Genomic DNA, 6900 nt, shown 5'->3' with positions numbered 1-6900 from the left:
TTTTTTTTTTTTTTTTTTTTTTTTTTTTCTTGCAGTGCTGGAGATCAAACCCTGGGCCTCACATATGCTAGCATTCTATCACTGAGCTACATTCCCACTCCTAACTTTACATTGTTTTAAGGCCCTATATTTGTGATCATTTGTTACATAGCAATAAAAACGAACAAAGACTTAAAGAAGGAGAAGAAGTTAGTTAGAAAGTTAGAAGAGTAAAGAGAAGAATACCTGAAACAAGGACCAGCATCTGTGAAGACTTAGAGGTAGAGAAGAACTAAGTGATAATAACAAGAGCTTGCTTTTATTGAACGCCTGCTGTTTATCAGGCTTTGTGCTAAATTCTTCTATGGTCTGTTTGAGGAACTAGGACATTGCCACTGCTAATGAGGGCTAAAGTGTAAGGTATTGGGGAAGGTCACAGTAAGTGAGGTTAGTAAGGGGAGGAGCATACAGGGTCTGGTAAATCATAAGATTTTTTTTTTTTTTTATAAATATTTAGTGTGTTGGGGTTGGGGTGTGGCTTAGTGATAGACCACTTGCCTAACATGTATAAGGCCTTGGGTTTGATCCCCAGCACTGTGAAGAAACAATTATTAAGTGACTTTGAAAGTTATTAAAGAATCTTAATGTAGTACATGATAAGATTTTCTTTCTTTTTTTGCGGTGCTGAGAATCCAACCCAGGGCCTTGCTCATGGTAGACAAGTGCTTTACCAAAGAGCTAACTCCCCAGTCCAAGATTTTCATTTTTAAAAAACCACTCTGGCTGTTTGTTGTGAGGAAAGCAGACTAGAGCCAGCGGAATGGATGGAGGGAGCTCAGCTGGGAAAAAGACATGATAAGAGATGATGGTGGTCTTGGCCTAGATGGTGAAGGTAAAGATGGTGTTTTTTGGCTTTCATTTTTTTGGCACTGGGGATTGAACCCAGTGGTGCTTAACCACTGAGCTACATCCCCAATCCTTTTTATTTAGAAACAGGATCTCATTAGTTGCTCAGGCTGACCTTAAACTTGTGATCCTCTTGCCTCCCGAGTTGCTGGGATTACAGGCATGTGCCACTCTGCTGGATCCAGGCGTAATTTGGAGGTAGAATTGGCAGGACTTGGAGATGGACTGAACTGAATTGTGACGATGCAAAAGGGATGTCCAGAATGCCTCCCATTAAAAAAAAAAAATCTTTTTTTGGTAGTTGTAGAAGGACAGAATGCCTTTATTTCATTTTAAAAAAAATTTTTATGTGGTGCTGAGAGGATTGAACCCAGTACCTCATGATGCACTCTGCCACTCAGCTATAGCCCCAGCCCCCAGAATGCCTGTCATTTTTTGATTTGAGCATCTCAAGAACAAATACACAGGGTCCTTCCTATTGAGAAGGACCCTGTGTATTCGTTCTTGTGTATATGGGTCCTTCCCTATTGCCTCATCTTTCACACTTAACCTCTTCTTTATCTATAACAACTCCCTAACTGAACTTGTTCAGTCCCAGGACTGTAAATACTATTTTTATGGTGCTGACCCTTAAAATAATGCTTTCCTGAATGCTACAGTGACTACCTAACATTTCCATTTGGATATTCATTAGGTCTCTGAAACTTACAAGTCCAAATACTGAACTCCTGTGCTCCCACCTACAAATCTGCTCCTGCCCACTCTTTGCCATCATTTAATTTTTTTTTCCATACCAGGGAGTGAACCAAGGGGTGCCCTATCACTGGAGCTACATCTCTAGCCCTTTATGTTTTGAGGTGGGGTCTTGCTAAGGTGGCCTAAGTTGGTCTTGCTAAGTTGACCTTAGCAAGATAAGGTCTTGCTAAGCTGAGGTTGGCCTCAAACTTGTAATCCTACTGCCTCGGCTTCCAGAGTCATTGAGATTGCAGGCATGCACCACCATGCCTGGCTCACTGTTTGCTATCTTGATAAATGGCACTGCCATTTGCCTACTTACTCAGCTGCTGGGACCAAACATTTGGGAGTCATCTTTGATCCCTGTCTTTATATCCCATGGCCAATCCATCTGCAAATCATAATGGCTCTGCTTTCAAAAAAGTATCCTCTATCCAATCAGTTCTCATTGTCACCCTAGTCAGTCTCCAACTCATTGCAGTAGCCTCCTATCTAGCCTCCTACCTCCTTACTTCCACCCCCGCCTTGCCCGCCATATTTTCCCTGCAAGAGCAAGAGTTCTTTTAACAAATACAGGTCATGTCTCTCTGTCCCTGACTCAGAACTCTCCAGTGGCTTCGGATTCCTCTTAGAACCAAACCCAAAGTTCTCATCAGATCCTATACAACCTACTCCAGCTCTCTTGTACCTTATCTTCTGTTCTCCCTGCTGCTGGCTCCACCCCAGCCACTCTGGTCTATTTGCTATTCCTGAATATTCTCCTCAAGGAATTTGTATGTGCTGTCTCCTCTGCCAGGAATGCCCTTCACCAAGATCACCTCATGGCCCATTCCCTTCTTTCTTTCAGGGCTCTGTTCAAATGTCATCTCCTCAGGGCCTTTCTCTGATCACTCAACCTAAAACGAATCTTCTGTCATTCTCCATTCCCTTAATCTGAATTATTTTTCTTCCATGAATTATTCCCGCATGAATATATAGAATTTTTGCATACTTTCTGTTTCCCCTACCAGATTGTCAACAACAGAAGATGAAAGACTTTTGTTTTGCTAGTACCTAGCACAGTATCTGGCAAATGGGAAGTGCTCAGTAAATATTTGCAGAAGACACAAGTGAGTGAATCTGTAGGAATGTTAGACTGATGGCAGGGCAGACTTACAGAGAAGTTAAGATCAAGATGGACACATGTCAAGTCTGACTTGTCCCAAAGTCTTCAAACAAAGAAAAATTTTGTGTCAAATAGGCCATCAAATATACTGGGATATAACTCAGAAGAGTCTGGTGAGCTGTATGTCTGTGCAATTGCATGTCTATGTTGAGATGTGTGTGCCTGTGTGTCTGCACCTGTGCCTGAGTGCCTGTGTGTGTAGTGCCTGCTGGACATCAAACTCAGGGCCTCATGAGTGCTAACACTCTACCACTGAGCTGCACTTCTAGGCCCATGTGTGTGTTTCTCGATTGTCTTGCATCTCTGTGTGTATGTTCTGTGAACACTGCAGGATGAAGCTGTGTGGGCCTGTACTAGGGTGAGGAGAGAAATGTCTGATCCTAGCCACTAGAATGTAAATGATTCTGAAGGGTAAAAGCCTTTCCCAGACAGCTCTGGGGACTGGACCCTAGCCACAGTGAGAGGCTGAGCCAACCAGCTGTTTCAGTGCTTTCCCAGAAGGACTTGAGCTTTTGCTTCCAACTAGGCAGGCTGCTCTTCCCAGGGCAGAAAATTTGGGTCACAAATGATCTTGGCAAATATTCTTTCTTAGATGTTATTGTGTAGTTTGTCTGGGGGAGGGTGGGAGATGGAGGAGGGAAGGGGGAATGAGGGAAAGCACAAATATCTTTATGGAACCAAAGAATCACAAGCACATCATAAGGCCCCAGCCAGGAATATGTTAGGTTTTCACAACACAAATGCAGTCCTACAATGTCTGGGCTTCATAAGTATTTGTGCCCAAGATGTGGTTCAGGCCAGTGGCAGCAGCTGAAGGGTTAGAGTTCCCAGCTCCATCTCCTCCCCACTCCCAGCCCTAGATGCCCAGCCTCACAAGTGAAAGGTAAAGAGGGCCCCTCACCTCTGTCCACTGTCCTGACCATTTCAGGGCCTGCCTTGCTTCTGCTTCCCTCTTTCTGCTACTCCTTGTTCTTTTTGTGTTCACTTTCTAGCTTGATGAAAAATAATGTTCATTATAAAAAAGTGTCACCAAGAATAAAAAAGGACCTATGATAGGGTTCGCAATTTATAGTTAATTCCAAGTACTTCTGAGGCAACTCTAAAGTGACCGAAAGCTGCAAATATTTCCCCATAGGGAAGCTAATGAAAGAAGCCTTCTCTGCTCAAGCTCTCAACTACAGACAAGGTGCCAAGCTCAGCAACCCTTTGACCCTTGTGCAATGTTGGCTCTGAGGCTCCTCATCCCTGAAAATAACCTGTTTTTCTGCTTGTCTCTGGAGTTCCTGGGTCCCTACTTTCCTTCCTAGCTGTCTGCTTGTAACTGAATTGGCAAGGGGGAAACTCTGTTCTCTCTCTCTTCAGTTTTTACATCTCTTTGTGTTGAAAGAAACAAAAAGCACAGAACCATAGAACCCAGGACCCAGAGGGCCTTCAGAATTATATTAGCCAATGAATTTCAAATTTTTTCCCCATAGAGCTCCAGAATTCTGCAGAGGGGAGATGCTGTAAAAAGGATTGGGGACAAAATGCAGGGTTGGGGGTTGTGATTTTTAATCCTCTTTCACATGATGAGCTTATGCATGGAAATTCATTGGAGATAAAGCTTTTGCTAACTAAAAATCTGAAAACCGTCTGTGTGTGTATTTATTGTAATTCATTTTTTTTTTTTTTTTGCAGTGCTGGGGATCCAACCCAGGGCTTCACACATGCTAGGCAGGCAAGTGCTCTATCACTGGATTATATCCCCCGCCTCTGAAAATGACTTTTATAGTTTAATCTTTCCTTAGATGTCTAAATCCCACATCCCATCCTTTACTCCACTCAATGTCTCCCTGGCCGCTTCTGTCCCCATCTCTCTCTCAGGCAGGCTGGCAGAGGAACCAGCACCCAGACTTCTTGTTCCCTACAAGGAACTTTCATTGTATACCATACCTTGCTTCCTGACCAATTCTCTTGCCCCAGTTTCAATTTCATCTTTAGTGCTTCTTTTCTCTTTGGGTTGAAGATATTTATCATGTCAACAAATATCTTTGTACTACTCTGAACACTGAAAACCTACATTTTGTTAGAGTTCTTTAAGGGTCTAGGCCTTTTTGCTTCAAGTGCTGGGGATTAAACCCAGGAGTACTCTATCACTGAGCTACATTCCCAGCTTTTAACTAATTAATTTAGTTTTTACTTTAAATTTTTTTTTAATTGTAAGACAGGATCTCACTGAGTTGCCAAGGCTGGCCTTGAATTTGAAATCCTCCTGCCTCAGCCTTCTTTTGAACTGCTGGGATTACAGGCATGCATCCCCATATCTGGCTGCCTTTTTTTCCCCCAAGGAGAATGTTAAACCTATTTTTTTTATTTTTTATCATTTTTTAAAATATTTATTTTTTAGTTATAGGTGGATACAATATCTTTATTTATTTATTTATTTTTATGTGATGCTGGGGATCAAACCCAGTGCTTCATGCATGGTAGGTGAGTGCTCTACCTCTGAGCCACAACCCCAGCCCCCTTTTTATCATTCTTATCACCAGGCAAGTATATTGGCTGGGACAGGAATGGCAATAAATGAGTAAATAAATGAATCAATATGTTCTTCATTTTCTTAGTCATTATTCCTCTTCTCTACCTGACTCAGAAGCCTAGGGCAGGAGGAGAGCAGGAACTCAAGAACTGTTTCTGGGACATGGTATCAATGCCCAGGCAATAATACTAGTATCAAAAATAAGGGTCAGCAACGTTCTTAGCATCTTACATGTATTAACATATCTTGACAACTGTACACTGAAGGTTCTATTAAATCTTATTAAGCATATGCACTTCATAAATGAAGAAACAGGTTCAGAGAGGTAAAGTAGTTTTTTCAATATATACAACTCCAGTGACTGGCACCTAGGAACACTCCCTCTACTCCAGAATTTAGGACCCTCCCAGTACAAAAGTAGCCTACTTTTGCATGCTGATCTCCTTCGTATTCTACCTCTTGCTGCTCTCCTGACAAACTCTCCCACTTATTAAACCCCACCCTATCTTTGCCTCCGGATACCTGATCTCTCTTTCAGGGCCTTGCTTCAATGCTACCTTTGCCAGGAAAGCTTCCCCGATCTCTCATCAAGCTGAAATTACTCTTTCCTGCCTCTGTGTTTCTCAGGCAATTTGTTGGAATCTGGGTGGTAGCTAAGCACCACATTCTGCCATAGATGCTCTACATCCACCCCCATCCCAGGATGTGTGTGTGTGTGTGTGTGTGTGTACACCTGTCTTCTGTTCAAAGTCATAAGCTTCCTGCAGGCAGAACTTTGTGGGCATACCTTGCAAAGAAGAAATATACATCTGAATGCTGGTGAAACAGAGATTGAGTTGAGTCTTACTAGGAATCACCAGGCCAAGTAAGTACACGGATTAAAAAACAATTATCCAGCCCCCCCACCCCCAAGTCCTTGACTCTTCTGGGGACTTGAGTCTGGAGCAAGGATTTGGACTTTGACAAATGTCTGGGGCTCTGCCTGCAAGGTGGAGCCACTTGGCCAGAGGTAGAGCTACATTCCCTAGGGACCTTGTGGTCCTCTCCACTCCAGTACCCATCCTCTTGACCCCTTGACTCCTTCCTTGAAGATCCCAGGACACTCAATCTCAGCAAAGCTTAGAATTCAGTAACACAGGAGTGGGAAAGGGGTGTTTGAGGAAACCGGAGTCTCCCACCCCCTTCGATCTTGATGTTTTGCCCTGATTGTGCCTCGAATGACTCCCAGAGAAGGCAGGGGATGGGGAATGTAGAGACTAAGGAGGACAAGGAAGAGGGGTATCAGAGGGCAGGAAAGGCAGGCAAAAAGAAAGGCTCGTGTGGTGGGAGGCGACAGAAGATGGTGGGGGGCCCCATCTCAGACCCCTCTGGACTCGTGGCCAGAGTCTGGAGGGCCCAGTTCTGGACGGTAGAGGACAACTTCTGCCAGCAGCCCCGCGGTCTTGTTCGCCTCCCGCGCTGCGGTGCCCAGCCGCGCGCCAGCCCTCTAGGGGAGACTGGTGCTTGGCGATGTCGCTCCCCACCCGGGACCATCCCGGCCGGCTCCCACCCAGACACCCACCGACCGGCCTCCTCACCTTCGGGACCTGAGGGAGCG

At 44.3% G+C, this 6900-nt stretch overlaps 1 protein-coding gene across 1 annotated transcript in view; it reads right to left on the bottom strand.

Annotated features, from left to right (window-relative positions):
• Ccdc92b (coiled-coil domain containing 92B) overlaps nucleotides 1–6894 on the bottom strand; it is a 30520-nt gene extending 23626 nt beyond the window's left edge. The window contains 1 exon segment of the mRNA XM_015500924.2: nucleotides 6881–6894. The gene's annotated coding sequence lies outside the window, so the exon portion shown is untranslated.
• Between the last annotated feature and the right edge of the window lie 6 nt (nucleotides 6895–6900).

Source organism: Marmota marmota, unplaced genomic scaffold, assembly GCF_001458135.2.
Source record: "Marmota marmota marmota unplaced genomic scaffold, marMar, whole genome shotgun sequence".
Classification (NCBI taxonomy): Eukaryota; Metazoa; Chordata; class Mammalia; order Rodentia; family Sciuridae; genus Marmota; species Marmota marmota.
The sequence above is the reverse complement of the archived record's forward strand: the minus strand, read 5'-3'. Positions and strand labels throughout refer to the sequence as shown.